The sequence below is a fragment of the Psammomys obesus genome, unplaced genomic scaffold, assembly GCF_907164565.1.
Source record: "Psammomys obesus unplaced genomic scaffold, mPsaObe1.curated_primary_1811, whole genome shotgun sequence".
NCBI classification, from domain to species: Eukaryota; Metazoa; Chordata; class Mammalia; order Rodentia; family Muridae; genus Psammomys; species Psammomys obesus.
The window spans coordinates 4,449,374-4,469,116 of NW_026590859.1; positions in this window are offsets into that span (position 1 = coordinate 4,449,374).

The window sequence follows — 19,743 nt, forward strand, 5'->3', positions numbered from 1 at the left end:
GCTTTGATCTTAAAGTTATGCCCTCTATTCCCATCTTACAACATTCCTTCGGGGTCTTTGTGGAAGAGGAGGGGGAATAAGAAGAGTACACACATGTTCACATGCTCTTAACTTCCTAGTCTGGTACTTCTACCCCCCTAGGGACTGTTTACCCCACTAAGTACTGTTCTCACAGCACTAGGTAAATGACAAGGAGGGTAGACAGTGGTCTTCCTCCCTCGCTGGGGCCTGGTAGCTGTCCTGTGTGTCAGACTTTGATTTCCTGACTAAGTCTGACCACTATCTTTAGGACTCAAAGTTGTGTCCTGTGACAAAATCCTAAGTTGTGTGGCATTGACTTTGTATCCAAGATGTGAGCTGTTTGAGGAGGAGATGTTAGCTCGGGTGTCTGGAAACCTATTATCGGGCAGTAGGAAAGTACCAAGCAAGATTTTACCTCTATTATATTGAAAGTCAGGTCAGGTGTCACGAGCTTATAAGTGAAAATCACTCTGTACACATCATGTGTGGACAACACAGAAGAAGAATAAGAGGATCCCAGAAACTAACTAACTTGTTTCTAAGAAAAACAAAAACATTTGCCTCTATATCCCATTCCTGATACCAGTATCAGGGTTAGCCAGTGCATGTCATACTTAATGTTGTAACAAGCAATCCCCAAAGTTCCATGGCCTAACATATATATGTTTATATCTCTCTCAGAAAGTGTCTAATGGAGCTTGTCCTCTGAGCAGGGACTGGGGCAATGCATATTTCTTCCACACATAGCTCTGCATCATTTGGGGGGTCACCCAGGCTATCCTGGCATTGTCTAGCAAGAAGACAAAGGGGTTGGGCAATAGGCAGTCCCTGAGTAAATAATTGATTCTCGGAAACAAATCAAGATATGGAAGGGAAGGATAATTCCTCGCTGGGCAGCTGGCCATCTTCAACATGCTGCTCAGGTTCCTTCTTTTCTGTGTTGTTGCTGTGACATTTCATTCCTTGTCACAGCCCAGCTTCCTCATCTTTTCACCTCCTCCATCTTCCTCTTCCCTCTCCTTCTCTTCTTTTTTCCCCTCCTTCCTTGTGTTTTGTCTTGTGCAAGGTCTCAGTGTGATGTGTTTTGAGTGAGAATGACCCTCATAGGCTCACACATTTGAATGCTTGGGCTATGGTTGGAGGAACTGCTTGGGAAGGATTAGAAGGTGTGGCCATGTGAAGGGATGTGACACTGGAATTGGGCTTTGAAGTTATCTTTCACTCTCTCTGCTTTATACTTTTGGGTCAGATGTAATCTCTGAGCTCCTCTCCAGAGACATGCCTGCCTGCCTGTCCCCATGCTCTATGCTGTGATAGTCGTGAGCTCACCCTCTGGAACTGTAAGCCCCCAATTAAATGCTTTCTTCTGTAAGTTGCCTAAGCCATGGTGTTTTGGCACTGCAATAGACAAGTAGCTAAGATGCTCGCTCCTCCATTGTGTTACTCACAATAATGAATCACAGCACTCCATTCTCTTCTCTAGGAAAGCCTTCTCTCGGCAGTTTCTAAGCCTGAGGCCAAGAAAGAAAAGACGAGGTTGTCGCTTTGCCCAAAGCCAAAGAGGATGTCGTTGAAGTCCCTTTTCTCCTGCCTCGGGTCTTCTTATTTCCGCTGTCTGAGCCGCATTGGGTAGAGCAGGTAAACTCCCTGGGAGACTGTGGGTGGGTTTCATGTGCCCAAGTGTGTCACCCTCTATTTCTTTTACTTCATTCTGGACCTCGAGTGCTTTAAGGATGGAGTTGTTTCCTCCCTACCTGATTCTCTCCTGGGCTGTGCTTGCTGGGTGAGCATAGCAAAGTGGTCGAGAACCATTTCCTCAGGTTCACTAACACAGAGCCCTGTTTCACCCACTAATTCAACTCATATCCCTTTTTAGTATGCAAAAGAAATAAAAATTCTTTTTTGAAATGTATCTGTATGTGTGAGGGTTTTGTCTTCATGAGTCTTCATGCCTGGTGCCCACAGCATCACATACTCTTAACGCCTAAACCATTGCTCTGGTCCCTAAAATTACATTTTTGAAAGTGTAACTTTGAGTGTTTTCTATCATGCCAATGCCACATTCTCTATAAAAGGTCATCAACACAAATGACCACCTCTCCCCCACAACCTGCAGCATTCTGTGGTTATCACATGGGATCAGGGCAAAAGGAAATGGGCACAAGTCCAGTGCCAGTGGCTTTCCAATGAAGGAGTTCACACCAGTCTGCTGCACAACCCTGCTCTGCAGACAGGCCTCCAGGCAAACCACAGTCTCAAACCGAGACACCTGGGTTCCCGGTTTCACCGAAGTGTGATTAGCAGTACCCAGGGCATGGCAGCAACTTAGTTGTTCTTTGGTAGATAAAGGGATACAGAATTCTGGGCTAGAGATGGCTCAGTGGTGAAAGTCACTGGCTGCTCTTCCAGAGGGCCTGGGTTTGCATCCTAACACCCACATGAACGGTCTTTAACTCCAGTTCTAGGGGGTCTGATACCCACCTCTGGCCTCCAGGGGCTATTCACACTTACGCACACACAGGCAAGACACTGAAACAAATAAAATAAAAATAGATAAATCTTGTTTTAAAAGTAGTCATGATGCATGTGTCCAGACATGTGAGTAATCTGATTGTGACCAGTTTCTATAAAATTCATCTGAAATTAGCATAATAAAGATATGAGTGGGAGATGTTAATGTAGAAAATGAAAAAAACGTTATGAATCCGCACAGCTAGTAGTAGCAAAAATAATGATTGCTAGCATTTCTTGAGTACTTACTGTAGGCTAGGCGCTGTTCTAAATCTTCTATGTGAGTTCACTCGTGGAACCCTGGGGCTACACTGAGACCTCTCCTATCAGCATCCATTCTTATTCCTATATTTGTTTTTGCAGATGATGAAAACAAGGACTTAATTTACAATACATGCCACTAGAGAAACAGACTGGTGGATCAATGGAATCGAATAGAAAACCCAGAAATAAACCCACACAATTATAGACACCGGATTTTTGACAAAGATGCCAAAACCATACAATGGAAAAAAGATAGCATCTTCAACAAATGGTGCTGGTCTAACTGGATATCTACATGTACAAAAATGAATATAGATCCATATTTATCACCCTGCACAAAACTAAAGTCCAAGTGGATCAAAGACCTCAACATAAAACCAGACACACTAAACCTGTTAGAAGAAAAAGTAGGGAAGAGCCTTGAACTCATTGGCACAGGAGACAACTTCCTGAACAAAACACACAGGCTCTAAGATCAATAAATGAGACCTCATGAAACTTAAAAGCTTCTGTAAAACAAAGGACACTGTTGTCAAAACAAAACGACAGCCTACAGATTGAGAAAGAATCTTCACCAACCCTATATCTGACAGAGGGCTACTATCCAGAATATATAAAGAACTCAAGAAGTTAAACAGCAACAAATCAAGTAATCCAATTTAAAAATGCAGTACATTTAGAATAATCAAATGGAAGAAAAACAAAGAAATGCTCAACATCCTTAGCTATCAGGGAAATGCAAATCAATACATGCAACTAGAAACTGGCAAGATATGAAATTATTGAAAATAAGAATGTTATAGACCCATTAGCCATGCACAAAAATAGAATGGGAGAGGCAGCCCCTGAGCTCACGGTCTGAGCTTTGCCTGCAGTCAGAAGCAAGACTCCTGAAGGCCTAACCTGGTCTCCATCCTCAGTGAAAATGTCAGCACCGTAGATGATATTTTCTGATTTGGGGATGGCTTGCTCTCTCAGCCACCCCCAGATCAGGAGTGTGCAGTTCTAAGGAGCTCTTCTGTTCTGTTAAAAGTGAAGGATGCTTTCCTCTGAAATAAGGACTAAGAGAAAGCACATTTAGCCAGTTTATGCAAAACACAAAATGGCACCTGCCATCTGGAGGAACACACCAATGCCTTGAGCTGTCAGGCCCCTTTCAAGTGCTTGGCATCTAGAAGTCAACATTTTGTAAAAATCTGGACAGTCATGTGACTCCCAGCTTCCTTGCTGTTGTCCCCCATTCCTCCCTTCCATTTGCTGGCCATCTACTCTCCTGTTGTCTGTTCATGCAGTTTGAAAGCTGGTGGTTAGATGATGGATAGATGGGTGGGTGATAGATAACCTAACAATCAGTAGGAAGATGATAGACATATAAGCAAAAGACAGATTTTACATATGATCAGTAATATAAAAATTTCCGTGAGGTGACCCAAATATTAAAAGGTTTTTTAACACAATAAAAAATTAATTCTTCAGCTAGACATGGTAACACATGCCTATATATCTCAACATCCAGGACCCCCTTTCAGGAGAATTCTGAGTTCAAGGCCACTCTGATCTGCATAACAAGTTCCTGGCCAGCCTCAACTTCATGGTAAAACCCTGACTCAAAACCCCAAAGATTTAAAAAGAAAGAAAAAGGGACAGACAGAGAGAGAGCCTTTTATGATGACTTTCTTATTAGGAGCAGCGGTTCTCAACTTTTCTAATGCTACAATCCTTTAATGCAATTCCGCATGTTGTGGTGACCCCTGACCATAAAATTATTTCCATTGCTACTTCATAACTGCAATTTTGCTATGTTATGAATTGCAACGTAAATATCTGTATTTTCTGGTAGTCTTGAGCCAGCCCGATGAAAAGGTTGTTTGACCCCTCCCCAAAAGGGATCATGTCCCATAGGCTGAGAACCACGGTATCAGAGTGTGACGTGTAAGTATGTGTGTGCATACACTCACACATGCCTGCACATTGGCATGTAAATGCTGGTCTGTTCATGCCATGGTATGCATGTGGGTAACAGAGGACAACCTTTGGGTATTAGTCCTCAGTTTTCCACCTTTACCCCTGCGCACCCCATGTTACCTTAGCTGGCTTGGTGCTTCTGGAGACTCCTGCCTCCACCTCCCATTTCCCATAGATGTGTGAGCATTACAAATATTTGTGCTATTGTGACCCCAGGCTTTATGGGGGTGCTAGGGACCCAAGCAGGGGTTGAGCAGCAAGCACTTTAGCCGTAGTGCCATCTCCCCAGCCTCTGTATAGACAAGCAAACCTACCCTTCTATGACCCAAACCCTCTTGGGACTTGTTTTCCTCTGTCATTCATTCTAGAGGACCACATCTGAAATCACTACTCTTTCTGTGATAATCTCAGCCTTGCTTCCATTCCTAACTTCAAGACTCATGTCAGATGGGCATACAAAGGACAGCTTGGGTCTTTCTTGCCCTGGTGCCAGACTTGGGAAGCAGAGATGGACACACGTCCAGCAGTTGACAGAAGTGAGAAGCTGGCCATGTTAACTTAAGAATTACAGGTAAACGGACAAGATGGAGATCAGAAAAGCCGATATGGTGACCTCTAAAGGAAGGTTGTCCAGCGCCATGGGCTGAGAAGAGACAAAAGATCCATCCAGAGTGAAGTTATCTACAAGCCAGGAATCAAGTTGTCTGGGGCACAGAAACAGAGAAGGAAGAACCATGGACAGGGCACAGGGTAAAATGTGCCCATCGGCTCTGCTCATTAGGTCACTGTCATCAACGCCAAGTGAGAATGGCAAGGCAGTATGAAGACCTGGGATGTAGCTGATAGCACCCATCCTTCCCTACAACCACTGTCTTCCAGGCTACAGATGCATGCGGAGCCTGCATGAGAAAGCTGTCCTCTGTAGAGCTAAAAATCTCCTCTTGGTATTTTGGTTTGGGTCCTAAACGTTCCCCAAAGGCCTCCAGCTGATAGTGTGCCTAGGATGTGATGGAGCCTAAAGAGAGTAAGTGAATCAGTCGGAAGGTGGGTCCTTTAAGAATGTATTAGGCTAAAAATCCTTTCTTCTTACCATTGACCTGCTTTCCTGGACACCTTGACAGCACATGGGCAGCTTTGCTCTTCCACTATGCTGCTTCTCCTCCCCACGTGTCCACAGTGATGAGGCCAAATGACCACGTGGGTAGAACCTACAGGAACTATGTTTGGATCTAAACAAATGTTTTCTTTAGAAGCTGATTTCTATCAGGCATTTTGTCAACTAAAAGATAGCATCTGGTCCTAGACAGCCAAGTGGTTTCTATTTCCTCCAGTGCGCATCCATCATCTTAACTTTCTAACAAACATAATCCCGAGGTTACAGGGGGAAAAGAAGCTAAAGCTAGCTCAAGGAAGATCAAAAGCTGAAGGCTGGTCAATGAGTAACGTTTGTTTGTCTTAGGAGCTGAAAGTCCTATGAGGCCAGAAGGCAGTGCAAGTGTTTGAGCACAGCCCATGCTGGCTCCTGGAGGCTCAATTCCAAGCTTGCTGCTGTCCTCCCAACTTTTGCTTGTTAGAAGCAGGGGGCAAGTAGGGGAAGCAGGCAGAGAAACAGGGTGCCACCATCAGGGCTGATCTGACGAAAGCAAACCACCCCCTTCTTCTCTTTACGAAGCCTAGCCACTTTTCTTTGGCCCCAACTCATTTACTTCCTGCAGGCCCTCCTGACAGTACCATCCAGGTACATTTACCCTTCATAGTTCATAAGAAATGCTGACACCCATCACCAGAAAGCTGGCGTGTGGTCCTTCCAGAACAGGCATGAACACGTAATCCATCAAACAACACTTGAAACCTCAGCTCCACCACCTACAGTGTGAGCACACACAACTGACACAAAACTGTGGTAGGTCCTCAGTTTCCCCACCTGCAGAACGGGTGGTGCAAGAGGGCTGTGTTGGTGTAGCACCTAGTTGTGTCATCTTCTCTGTTGCTGGTAGCAGCAAGACTGTCTTCAGATGGTACCACGACCCTTTACGGTCCTATTCAAGTCCTGGTCCTGCCACTTGTGGACATTTGGCAACTTGCTGCAAATGTGCTGTGACAACAGACTTTGGTGTATTATTGAAGTGACATTCTCCAGCTCCGGGGCCCGGGAGCTCATTGCTTCACAACCCCCCCTTCGGGCCAGACCTTTGAGTGTCACTTACAGCAGTTTGGAAGTGATCTGCTCGCTCACCCTTCCAGCAGAGGACGTCAGGACTGGTTAATGGAAAGTGACAAGAGGGATAGAATGAGTATGAGGGGGAAGGTTTGGGATGGAAAAAATAGAGCCTTGTTCTTTTGGGGAATGTAGAGCGTTAAGCACACCGCGTTAAATCGTGCGTGTCAAATAACGGACTAATTAAGAACCTTCACCCATTGTTGTGGGTTTTTTTTTTCCGCATCTCATTTTTGTTGTCCTTTCAAAGATGTATTTTCAAATTAGCTTCAAGTGCTGTAAATAAGTGCTAGCAGGAAAGAGAAAGGAGCTCTGCCTATCACAGAAGCAAGCGGCCAACACAAAATACTGGAGGGCCGGGGGAGAAGTTTTGTGATCATAGCTGTAACTTCTTGAATAATGGAATTTAATAGCATATAATAAACTGTGATCCGGGGGAACTCTGATTCATTCCCACTAATTGTTCTAGCCGGTGAAATGAAGGCAAAGTTTATCACGCCAACATGCTGTTAAGACCATGGAGCACCGCAGGGAACAGGCAATTGTCTCCAGCTGCCTCCTCCTCCTCCCAGAGGGCACTTGGTCCTTGCCCTCTGCAACAGCCGGCTGCTCCTCCAACTTTCAACGACAACCCCAGTTCTAGGACTTTAAAGTCACAGAAATGTAATTTTTTGCAATCAACAAACTATTGTATTTTGCAGAGAACAGAGGGGAGAGTAGACACAAAGCCGCCAATTAGGTTATAAAGAATAATAACTAATATGCTTTCATAGCGATGCCAAAAAGTACGAAAACCTATAATAAATTTAATTGGGCACATGATCATAAGCACTGTTTTCTACCTACAAACTTCTGCTATATTAAGCTAGACTCCAAATAGAGAAACACATTTTTATCATTGTGATTGAAAAGCATGCTTTTTCACTGTATTCTAATTTGGATCATTTTACCGATGTCAAAAAAACGGGAAGGTATAATTAGAAAAAAGAAATTACTTTCTCTGTTGTTAGTCATTGGTCATGTCTAAGCATTAGAATGAATGAAGGAATTACAGCAATTATCTGGATAATTCAGGTGCCCCCCACCAAAGGTTGAAGGTTTCTGATAAAGACATATTGTCTTTGCCTGAATTAGTAAGATAGTAATCTTAGTTTTCTGCTTTATTTTCTAATTGTGGGTCTGTCTATAGACGAAGAATCCTTTGTATTCACTTTTAAAAGTTTTTCCAGTTTTTCTGACAATTAAAGAGTGTGTTGTTTTATGTACATAAGTCTCACAAACATCAGCAATAACAAATTCTACACAGTATTTTACATAGTACCTACTGAGATGAGCAAACAAAAGCAAGTGAAGTATTTCCTTCCCTTTCCCCAAAACAAGGCCAAGAAACTTTGATAGAACTGTTGTGGGGCTGAGGTAGGGTGAGCCCCTTCTGTAAATGAGGGATCTAGCAGGAAAATTAGCACTGGGCATGGCTATGGACAGCTAATAAAGAGAACATGGCTAAAAGAGATTAAGGTTCAAATTAAGGTCAGAAAAGAGACTGATGGAGGAGGCTGCCGTGTTCCGTCGCATGGCAGCTTAAGTGAGACAGTTGTCCCTGAATCAGGCTTAGGGTGAAAAATTACACTGTTGGGGTTAATAAAGAGGCTGGGCATTTGTTTGGACTGAGACTTCAATTAAAATGTTATTTGGGGCAGCCAGAGCTAATGTCATGCTTAGAGGTAAACCGAAGTGCCTTTTGAGAAGATGAAAAAAAAAAAAAAAAGCAAAGAGAGAGAGAAAGAAAAAGAAGAATTAAAAAGGGGGGGGGGACCACCTAATCTGTCAAGGGCCTGAAGAACTGGCAGGAAGAATTGTGTTTTCTGGAGTGGAGCCCAGCGCAGCAGTGAGCGTTCTTAAGGGCTCTGTGACATCACCAGAGGCAGCTGAGGTCTTGTGAGGTTTCGATTGTTGTGTGGGGTGAGGAGAGCACTGTTCAGCTGAGCCTTCTCTGAGACAAAGGGGAAAATCTGGTTGATGGAATATGCCAAGTTTTTCTTTCCTTTTTTTTTTAATGCCACAAAAGGGGTGGGGCCAGGAATTCTGGGTCCCTATCTCATGTCCCCACCCAGAGACAAAAACTGATGAATACAGTTAATTGAATTTCTCAGCCTATATCAATTTGCACAGTGTTAGGAAAACAAACAAACAAACAAAAAAATAGGAGAGTGGGTGGAAATCCTCCCTAAAGGCTTCCTTCCCTCAGCATTCTGCTCACATCTCAAAAAAAAAAAAAAAAAAAAAAAACCTCTCGACATGCTTTTACTGCCCAGTGCTGGGCATCTGGTCCAGAGAGCTTGCATGGTTCCCTTACTTGGATCAGCATATAGTTTAAAGGGCAGGAAGCATGTAAGTCTTAAAACTACACAGCCAGCGCAGGAGAAATGCTTCCGGTCCACAAAGTGGCTGCTGAACTAACATGAGGACCAACATTTGATCCCCAGACCCATGTGAAAACCAAGATGTGCTTGCAACCCCAACACTAGAGAGGCAGGAACGCAAAGGTCCTTCTGGTTCATTGAACAGCTACCCCACCCAACTTGACGAGTTCTAGGCCAGTGAGATATCCCATCTCAAAACCCAAGAACAGCAGCACCTGAGAAAGGATGTACAGGGTTAACCTTTGGAGTCTGATTGTACACAGACGAATGCGTGCACACACACACACACACACACACACACACACACACAAGTATTGATAACGTTAAGAACACAGAAGGAGGAAGATTCACACCGTGCCGATTGTTTTCTTAGCTAACTCCATTGGCGGCACCATCATTCATCCCAAGTGCCTGCAGGCCGAGGAAGCTAAGCACAGGGCACAGCGCACGTGACATTGTGTTGGGGTGTCTTACACGGGTCATGGAGATTAGCAAAGCATCACTTGTGGAGATGCGGATTAACCAAAGAGTGTGGCTAAGAGCCAACGTGAACTTGGGAAGGTGAACTTCCCCTGGCGTTTCTTGTACGATCTGAGTGACAGACTGACAGCTAAGGTACAAGGCCATGGAAGGCCCCCAGGCAGAGGAAAAGGCCACCATCTCAGCAGGCAGGTGGGGTGGAAGAACACAGCAGACATTGAGGGAAGAGCCCGGATGTTACTCCTGTCCCTTTCTCTGTGTTTAGTTATTCCTACCAGAAATGGAGAATGGACCCAGTTGGGCTCAATCCTCCTTCTTCACAAATCTTCACCTCCCAAATATCTTTCCAATTAAAGATACGTAATCTTCAGAATACTCTTCCAGGTGGGGAAGTAGGTGGTGCGTACACACTCACGTGTACACGTGTGTAAATGTGTGTGCACATGGAGAGGCCAGAGGCTCACACCATGTCTTCCTCAACCATCCTCTGCATTACCTGTTGAAACCTGTCTGTCTCTCACTGACAGGCTAGACAGACTGACTGGCCAGCAAGCCCCAAGGATCCTCCTGTCTTCATCTCCCCAGCTCCGAGAATGAAGGTGCGTGCAGCCGTACCAGGTTTCACACGGATGCTGGGGAGCTGAACTCCTTATGCTTTACCTGCTGAGCCTTCTAGCCCCTCATCTTTAGAACATTCTTAAGAAGATAACCGTGGCTGAAAATGAGAAGAGGTAGGAAGGATGCCACAAGCCAGCCACAGTGGCAGGGTACCAAATGGAAAAGGCTTTAAACACAGAACACCAACAATGAGATCATGGCACCCAGAACAGGAAGCCAGCGAGCTGAGAGGTCACACGATCTCCTTCGGTGCCACGTCCACACAAGTACAGGCAAAGTCTGCCAGGCAGGTCCAGATTGGCTCCGTTAGTCATTAAAAACACGTATGCAGATCACAGAAAGAAAAAAAAAATCCTCCCCCTCACTGCAAAACAGTTGATCATCAGTATAAATAGAAAAGCTGATGAGAACAGTGATTCTTTCAGGCATAAACATTTTATTCAGCAGCCAGACGCAGTTTGGTTAAGAAGAAAGCATAGCATTCTTCCGCTGTGCAGGTATGGATGTGACTAACCATTGACTGTATCTGCTTCTGTGTAGGGCATGCGGTTAACCGCGTTTGCAGCATGAGCGTCAGCTGCAAACATGGTTAACACATGGCCTACGTGGAGCCAGACACAGCCAGGGAAACCAGTTTGAAACACACAGAATTTTATATCTAGCTGATCCCTAATGGTAGCCTTTCTCTCCTTCAGGTCTGCGTGAGCCAGCAGGATTCTCATCCAGCAATTTGCTTATGAGACATTTTCTTAGATACCAGGCTCTTCGGCAGGCAGGTATTGGGAGCTGTGTTGTGAGCAGTCTTACTCTCGGCATCCTCCAGGCATCTTCAGTCCACTTTGCCCTGCCCCAGCTTCGCTTGTGCCCATTGCATTTGCACTGCCTGGTGTTAGAACAGAGCAATGGTTATTTCTTGCCTCGTGGACTCAAATGCAAGTTCTATGAGGCAAGGATTTTGATGTTCTACTGTGTGACATCCCAACAGCAAACCCATAGGAAATAGTCAAGGAATATGGCTGAATGAACAAACAGCTTGTTTCATTTTTGATAAGCAATAGGCATGTGTGACCAGGGTTTCCAGATTACACAGCTGTCCTAGTTTGCTTTATACTGCTGTGGTAAACACTTTGACCAAAAGCAGCTTGGGAAGGAAAGGGTTTCTTTCACCTTACAGCTCACAGTCCACTGTGAAGGAAAGACAAGGTGGGAATTTAAGGCAGCTGCTGAAGCAGAGACCATGAAGTCCACCAGCTTGCTCCCCACAGCTTCCTCAGCTTGCTTTCTCATACAACTAAGAACCACCTGTCCAGGGTGGCACTGCCCACCCAAATCAATCCTCAAGCAAGGAAATATGCCCATGAGCTTGCCTATGGGCCAGTCTGATGGAGGCAATTCCTCAGTTGAGGTTTTCTCTTTCCAAAAGACTCAAGTGCATTAGCTTGACAAAAACTAACCAGATGATGACCTTTCTCACACAAATAAATCTTAAATTGGACCTTGAAAAATGAAGAATTTATCTAGAGAAAGGATCGGATGGTTGTTGGCCAGCATCTTTGTTACTGTAACAAAATACCTGAGGTAAGACACTATATAGAAAGAGGTTCAGTTAGCTCATGGTCTTAGAGGCAGCAGTACGTACAAGCAAACTCCATGGCCTGGGCTCTGGTGAGGGATTTCTATGAGGTTTCTCTCTCCCATTATAAGACTATCATGCTTCATTGGTGGGTGCTCAAGTCTATTCACCCTCCACAGACATATAATCAAAGTAGAGTTGGGTTTCACTCTTCTGGTACTGTTGACATCTGAATTTAGAGATTAAAGGCTTGGGTAAGCTCAGAAAGAGGACATATTTCAACCACAGCAGGCTGTTTTTCAAGAGAGGCCACACACGTGTAGTTATATTCCAGGTATTAGAATAAAGAGGGTGGGAAACATGGAAATACAGAGAAAAAAAGAGCAAAGTTTCAGAAATCCAGAACAAGAAACAGATTATGTGGATGCTTAGGATGTGTTGGAAATTTTAGCTTCCTTCTAAGAGCCCAGCCATGAGTATTAAGCATGACTGAACCTCTTAAACTACGGTTCTCAGGCAAACACTGAAAGCAAGAGTGTCACAAATGATCATACCATTGGGTAGAAAAATGGCTGTAGCCATTTAGTGAGACAAGAAGAAAAAAGGAAAAAACTTAGATTTATTGGACAAGTGCCAGAAGCACCCCAACAGTAATGAGCTAAACGGAGAAGCTGAAAATAAAACAAAGATTGTCCTCTGCTAGATGGCTACAGAGAGTCAAATGCACCATGGAGATATTAGAGATAAGACAGAAGCCATGGCAGAATTTGTCTGTTTCTTTCTTCTTAAATTCATCCCTGGACTGGAAGGATGGTTCAGATGATAAAATGCTTGCTACACAAGCAAACTTCATAGTTTGTTTCAAGCTACATCACCCACAGAAAAAAGAAATCAAAACCTAAGCATGGCAGTATGTGCTTGAAACCCCAGTACTGGGGAGGTAGAAACAAGTGGATTCCCAAGGCTTACTGGTCAACCTGCCCATCCCGGCAGCCATTCTTTGGGCCAATAAGCGCTCCATTCTCAAAACCAAGGTAGAAAGCTCCTGAAGAATGACATTAGAGCTTACTTCTGCTCCTGCCTGCACACACTCATGGAAAATACATTAAGAAAATACAAAAACTCAAGACAATGATCTGAGAGAATGATCATTCACAGTGACAAAACATTCCCTTCGGTTACTATGGCAAACACCATGACTAAAACAACTAAGAAGAGGAAAGGGTTTATCTGGCTACACTTCCAGGTCAGAGTTCATCACTGACAGAATTCAGGGAACAAACTCAAGCAGGAGCTTGAACTAGAGACCACAAAGGAGCACGGCGTGCTTGTTTGTTCAAGCTCACACTTGGCTGGCTTTCTTAGATATCCCAAGACCCCCTGCATGGAGGTGGCACTGCCGTCAGGTTGGACCCTCATGAATCAACTGGCACTCAAGACCAATCCTCCACAGACATGCCCACAAAATGATTTGTTTGTTTGTTTGTTTGGTTGGTTGGTTGGTTTTTTTAAACAGAGTTTCTCTGTGTAGCCTTTGCTGTCCTGTACCTCACTCTGTAGACCAGGCTGGACTCCAACTCACAGAAATGGCCTCCCTCTGCCTCCCTGACACCGCTGCCACCACATGGCTCACAAAATGATCTTGCTCTAGGCAGCTTCTCAGTTGAGGCTCTCTTCTCAGAAGACACTAGGCTGTGTCAAGTTGACAGTTCAAACCAACCACAAGGCTTCCTTCCACATCTCCTGAGTTTTCCTCCATCTCTACCTCTTAGAGGTTCCTTTACACAATGGGTACATAATGGCAAAGTAACATCTCAGTTCAAGCTGGGTATGATAGCACATACCTATAATCCCAACACTCAGGATTATGGGATGAGTTTAGAACTAACCTGGGCTACATGGTGAGTTTGAGCCAGCCTTTGGTTTCGTAGTAAGAACTTCTCTAAAAAAATAATAATAATAAAAAACAAGCAGACAAACAAAAAACATTGTTTTGGGTTCATCATAAACATTTAAAATATCACTGTTGTGCTATTACATAAAAAGAAGGAAAGGGGTCATGGAGACACTGAGGTAGATGTGACTCCATGTGAGTCACAGGACCTTGCACGAGGCCAGAGGACACTAAGAGCAGAGAAAAGGCTCTGCCGCCTGCTGCTTCCTCCAATTAAAGAGGCAGCATGGGGTTTTTGTTAACTTAGAGTACAGCCTATAGGAGCATTTCATAGAGATGTATGAAGACTGTAAAATTCTCAAGCCAGAGCTAATTCAGAACTTGGGATCTCCTGGACAGGAAGCCTAAGCTAAAAACTACATGTTTATTGGATCATAAAAGACATGCCTCCTAACAATTCCCAGTGGGTGTCTGAGAGAAATAACTCACCAGTGTGAAATCAATACCCCTTGGGGAGAAAAATATCACTCATTGATAGAAATTGATTTTTCTTTTCCTTCAGAAATTCCCGAGGGGTAAACAATGATTTTTCTTCATAGCAAATACAACTAAATAAGGTGATTCGAAGACCTGCATTTTCCCCTGTCGTGATCATGAGACTCAAAACGATCGCTATAATTGTGGATGCCTTCTGACGTGTGGAAATGCAGACTCTGGTTCCATTTATTTCAACTTCGCTTTAGCTACTTTACTGTAGCAGATGACAGAACCTCAAAGATAAGCTGATGTGTGTTCGCAGCCATGATTGACAGGACTCGTGTGAGCAAGACACTTTTTGGTGTTATAAAGAAGTAAGAAGTCCATATTAAAAACTAGATCTTGGACTTTTTAACTTATATATTTAAATAACTTTTTTGTTTTCTTTTTTTCTCCCTTACCCTTCCATCCCTCCTTGTAACCCTAATCATTTAGAAATCCAAAGGAACCTCAACATTAGACACTCATGAACATCACAAAAGCAGAAAACTTTCATGAGCAAATGGACAATAAGACTGAATTTAATATATTTTACATTCAGCTTGGTTCAAACCAGTGATATTTACTTATTGATGAGGCTACAGTAGGTTATAAGTCATCTGTTATAAATTGTCTTCCTAGACCAAATATGTGATTGAACAAAAGCTTGCTTTCTACCCTGTTTGAAACTCAGACCTTGGATGAGAAAGGACAGATGGATGACTGGGAGCAGGGGAGGAGGAAATGATATTCAATTCATGTTTGTTAAAATGGGTGCCACAGAGCGCTGGCAGAATTTCCCCTGATTGACAACTACCCTGAGCACTACAGATTCGTCCATACCCAGAGGACTGGGTTCTCTGAGGAGAGAGCACTGGTGTGTGGGTGATTAGAGGCTGAGAGCCACCAGAAGGAAACTGGAAGCCAGCAGCCTACGCGTGCAATTTTGTTCTTTTATCCTTTGACGGGGGCAGAAACTTAACCAGGCAATTCTTGTAATCAACCCTCTCCTCTCTGAAAGAACAGACAAACTCAGGAGCAAAGTTTACTGATATGTTACATATGGTCGTGACCTATAGATTGGCCTTGGGCAGCATCCAACCGGATTGATTTTATTTTTCCAATGATACATATAAGCTACATGCCTGGTGTCATATTACACTTCTACAGAAAAATAGCACACACACACACACACACACACACACACACACACACACAAAAAGCCAAAAATGTAAATTAAAACAAACTTAATCTTGGGCCATCTCAATGGCATGCTAACCTGTGTTCCATTCCCAGGACCCATATGGTTCAAGAATGGATCCAACCTGATTACCACAGGTTGTCCTTTAAGCTACACACACACACACACACACACACACACACATGCACACGCACACGGAGAGAGGGGAAAGTAAGGAAGAGAGCAAGATCAATAAAACTAATTGTTAAGGCTAGCTTCCCAAAGAAGCAGATTCTTTCAACACAGCCTTGATCCACAATCAGTACTAAAGCCAGATCCTTATTTCACATTTTAATTTTTCAACTTTTTAAAAATTCAGCATTCACTGTCATGCTTCGGTAGGGCTAAATGGTTCCTTATTGTGTCAAAGCGTTTCTAGGAGCTGGGGTGTGGCTCAGTTGGTGGGCATGTGGCTTGTTGATAGAAGCTTACCTAGCCTGCAGGAAGCCTTGGAGACAATCAAGCGTGAAAGTGTGTGCCATGGTGCCTACTTGTGGCCTCGACACTCAAGAGGTGACTCTGGGAGGATCAGAAGTTTAAGGCTACTTGGGCTGCATGACATTCTGTCTTAAAAAAAAAAATAAGAAAAGGAAAAAAAAGAGAGAGGGGAGGAGACTGGAGAGATGGCTCAAGGACAGGAGCACTGGATGTTTTACAGAGAACCTGGGTTTGGTTCCTGGCACCCATGTGACAACTGTCTGGAACTCCAGTCCTGGGGACCAGATCTTACAGCCTCTAAGAGCGCCAGGCACACATGTCGAGCACAGACATACATCCAACCAACACCCTCATACACATAAAATAACTGCTTATAAAACTTTCTTTTAAAAAGAAGAAAAGCATTCTGAGAAGCACCGAAACTGAGACAGGCAGGGACTCGGGGAGCAACGAGAGCCCTCTCGCTAGGCCATGGGGCTAGGGTATGACTGCATGTCTTGCAAGCATAAGGATATGAGTTCCATTCCTACATCCCATGTTTAAAAAAAAAAATCCATTTAAAAAACTTAAAACCCTCAGGTGTGATGGTAAGAATTGTATTCAGCTTCAGCACTGGGGAGGCTGAAACAGGCAGATCCCTAGGACTGGCTGGTCAGTCAGCCTAGCCTCAAGGGCCACTTGTAGGCCAGTGAGAGGCTTGTCTAAAGAATGAATCAATCAATCTATTTATTTATTTATTTATTTTAAAAAGAAAAGTGGATGTGAGTGTAATAATATAGGAATAACACCTATCTGATGTTCTCTCCCCCCCACACACACACACACAGCCAAAAGGAAAAGGCAGCAAAGACTAGATCACATGTAGCATCTGATTCAAACTGACAGGGCAGCAGAAGGGAGCCCCAGTCCATTCTGTAATTGTATGCGCAGCCAAGGTTCCCAAGGTAAAATGTCCAGAAGTCATCACAGGGACTTCACCCCAAGAAAAGACTTCACTGGTGATCATAGGTGTGATTTTACCCACCCACATGTGAGTCTGTGGCAGGCTGGGGAGACATGACTCCTCATAACAGGCTCTGCTAAGCCTTTCCTCTGTGCAAGGCCTGAGGATGATGGCGCTGGCTGGGCCACAAAAGTAGATGCAGCGAATCTGTGGCGGAGCAGCCATTTGCCTCGTGTTTCTGTCAAGAGCAGGCTCAAGACCTAACAGCTCGGAGCCAGGGGACTAGCCCTAGCCACATGCTGTGCTCTCCTTTCGTTCCGGCTGCTTTTTCTCCTGTCCTTCTCCAGGACTCGCATCCGCGTCAGAACAGACACATCACAGTGCTCGGGAGTTAGTGCCGGGGCCCATAGTGAGTGGTACCCAGGGACATGGGTTTTAGGAAGATGCTCCCTTCAAACCTAGCCTCTCTAGGTCTCTACGAGGAGCAATGGCCTGTGTCTCCACAGTTCTGGGGACACTGCATTGAGAACTGCTCCTCAGTTGCAAGTCGGCCTGTCTGCAGAAGACCTCTTGCCAAAGGATGGAGTGAGCACACGCCACTCCGGCCCAGCTGCTCCAGATAAGAGATGGCCCGTGTTAACACACAGGCTTCCTCTGCGCCTCACAGGGCCTTCCTTTTCCAAACAGTCTCCCTTTAATGTTGGCCAGTGTTGTTTTTCCATTGACTCAACATCTAGCCTCTGGTGGTAAGCCAGTGGGGAAAGCTGGAGCGGGGGAAGGGACCATGGGCCAGAGGGTGCCTAAGGCACAGAAAGACGGACAGCCAGCCACAGCGCCAGACAGGCTGGACACCTGCTTTAGAAAGACAGTGACAGTGTCTCAAAGCCATGCGTCCTCTGCATCAGCTCTTCCTGCCTCACCACCGTCCACTTCACCTGACCTCACTTCAGCCTAGAAACCCTCGAGGGGCCACAACCTTTCATAAGTGTCAGTGTGTTATGGAAAAGAAGAAAGGTTACTAAATAACACCGAATAAGGGAAAGAGCATCTAGGAGAACAGGGCTGGGGACAGGCTCAGTGTAGAACGCCTGCTTAGTATAGGCAAAGCCCTAGATTCAGGGCCAAACACCCCCTTCCTGAAAAGATAATTCTAGGAAAGAAAAAGATGAAAGGAAACCATTGAGACGAGGGAGAATTGAAAAGAAAATAGAAAAAAAGGAAAAGGAAAAAGAGAAAAGGAGTTGTGCCATGGAACATTCTAGAAAAGATGAAAGCCCATGAGATGAGGGAAGCAAAGAAAAGAAAAAAATTGGGGTGCAAAAGAGAGAAGGAAAGAATGGAAGAAAAAAGGGAGGAACCCAGCTCCTATGTGCAATCCAGAATGAGCTGATTCCCCCACAAGCGGTTTCTGGAGCCCCAGGAGAGGGCAAAAGGTCGAGGATGGACTGTGCACTTCCCAGAGGCTGCTTTGCACAGTGCAAGGTCAAAGGGCATCTTCAAAACCACATCTCGATCAGAGCCAGCTAAATGTTTTGACTTGAGGGAGACACCGTGGATTAAAAAGCAAAGCAGAGCAGTGTGGGGCAGAAAGGGACAGGAAAAGAAAGAAAGTTTAAGGAATGAAAGAACCCCATGGGGGACACAAAGGGGACGCTGGAAAACACTTCTGAGTCAGCTACCGTCGCCTAACATGCTGTAAAGATCGCCAAAGACAAGTTGTCACGTTAGTTTAGTGAGACGGACACAGCACTTAGTCGCTCCCCTGCCTTAATCTCTCCCTGTGCGCTGCAGAAACACACACCACGTTTAATGGGATTAACCTGCTCCCTTTTATGTCTTACAATTCTATTTTCAGCAGAACGGGGATCCATGGACCCATCGGCGTTCTGCGGTGCACAGAGAAGCTGGCACACACAGCTTTGACCATGTCGCAGGCTTGAATCTGGAGGGAGGATATAAGCAGAGAGCGTGGTGCCTCTTCTCCCTTCAGTAAGTTTGCTATGGAAATATCCACAGGTTTGGGGTGGAGAGTTTGGGGTGGAGACATTCTTGGGAGGACAATAGAGGGAAAGCTGAGGGCCTAAAAGCAGGGCTGGAGGGGTGGCCCAGCGGTTAAGAGCACTGTATGGTCTTACTGGGGACCTGGGCTCCATTCTCAGCACCTCCATGGTAATTGACAATCCCTGTAATTCCAGTTCCAGGAGATCAAGTGCCTTCTTCTGACCTCCACAGACATAAGGGACACGCATGATACACATTCATACAGTCAAGAAAAACACTTACACACATAAACAAACAGACATTTCTATGGCCTGAGGGAAACTGTCTCCCATCTCACCATGGGGCAGCCTGTGTGTTTGTAATAGTTTCCTCCAGAATGATAGAAGGAAACTCCTGGAACAAGAAGGTAAACAACTAAAGCTAGCTTCAGGAAGTCCCTGATACTGACCAGACTGACTAGGCCCAACAGGAACAAAACCCAAGTTTCTCAGAAGGGCCACCTGCAAGGACCCCAGACTAGATGAGCTGCCCAGGAAACACAAAAACCGAGCTTCCTCGAAGGGGTTCAGAGCAGAGTCACTTGGAACCTGTTGAGCTCCCTGCGGGCCGTGCCATGTGCTGTAGCCTTCCATCTTTGT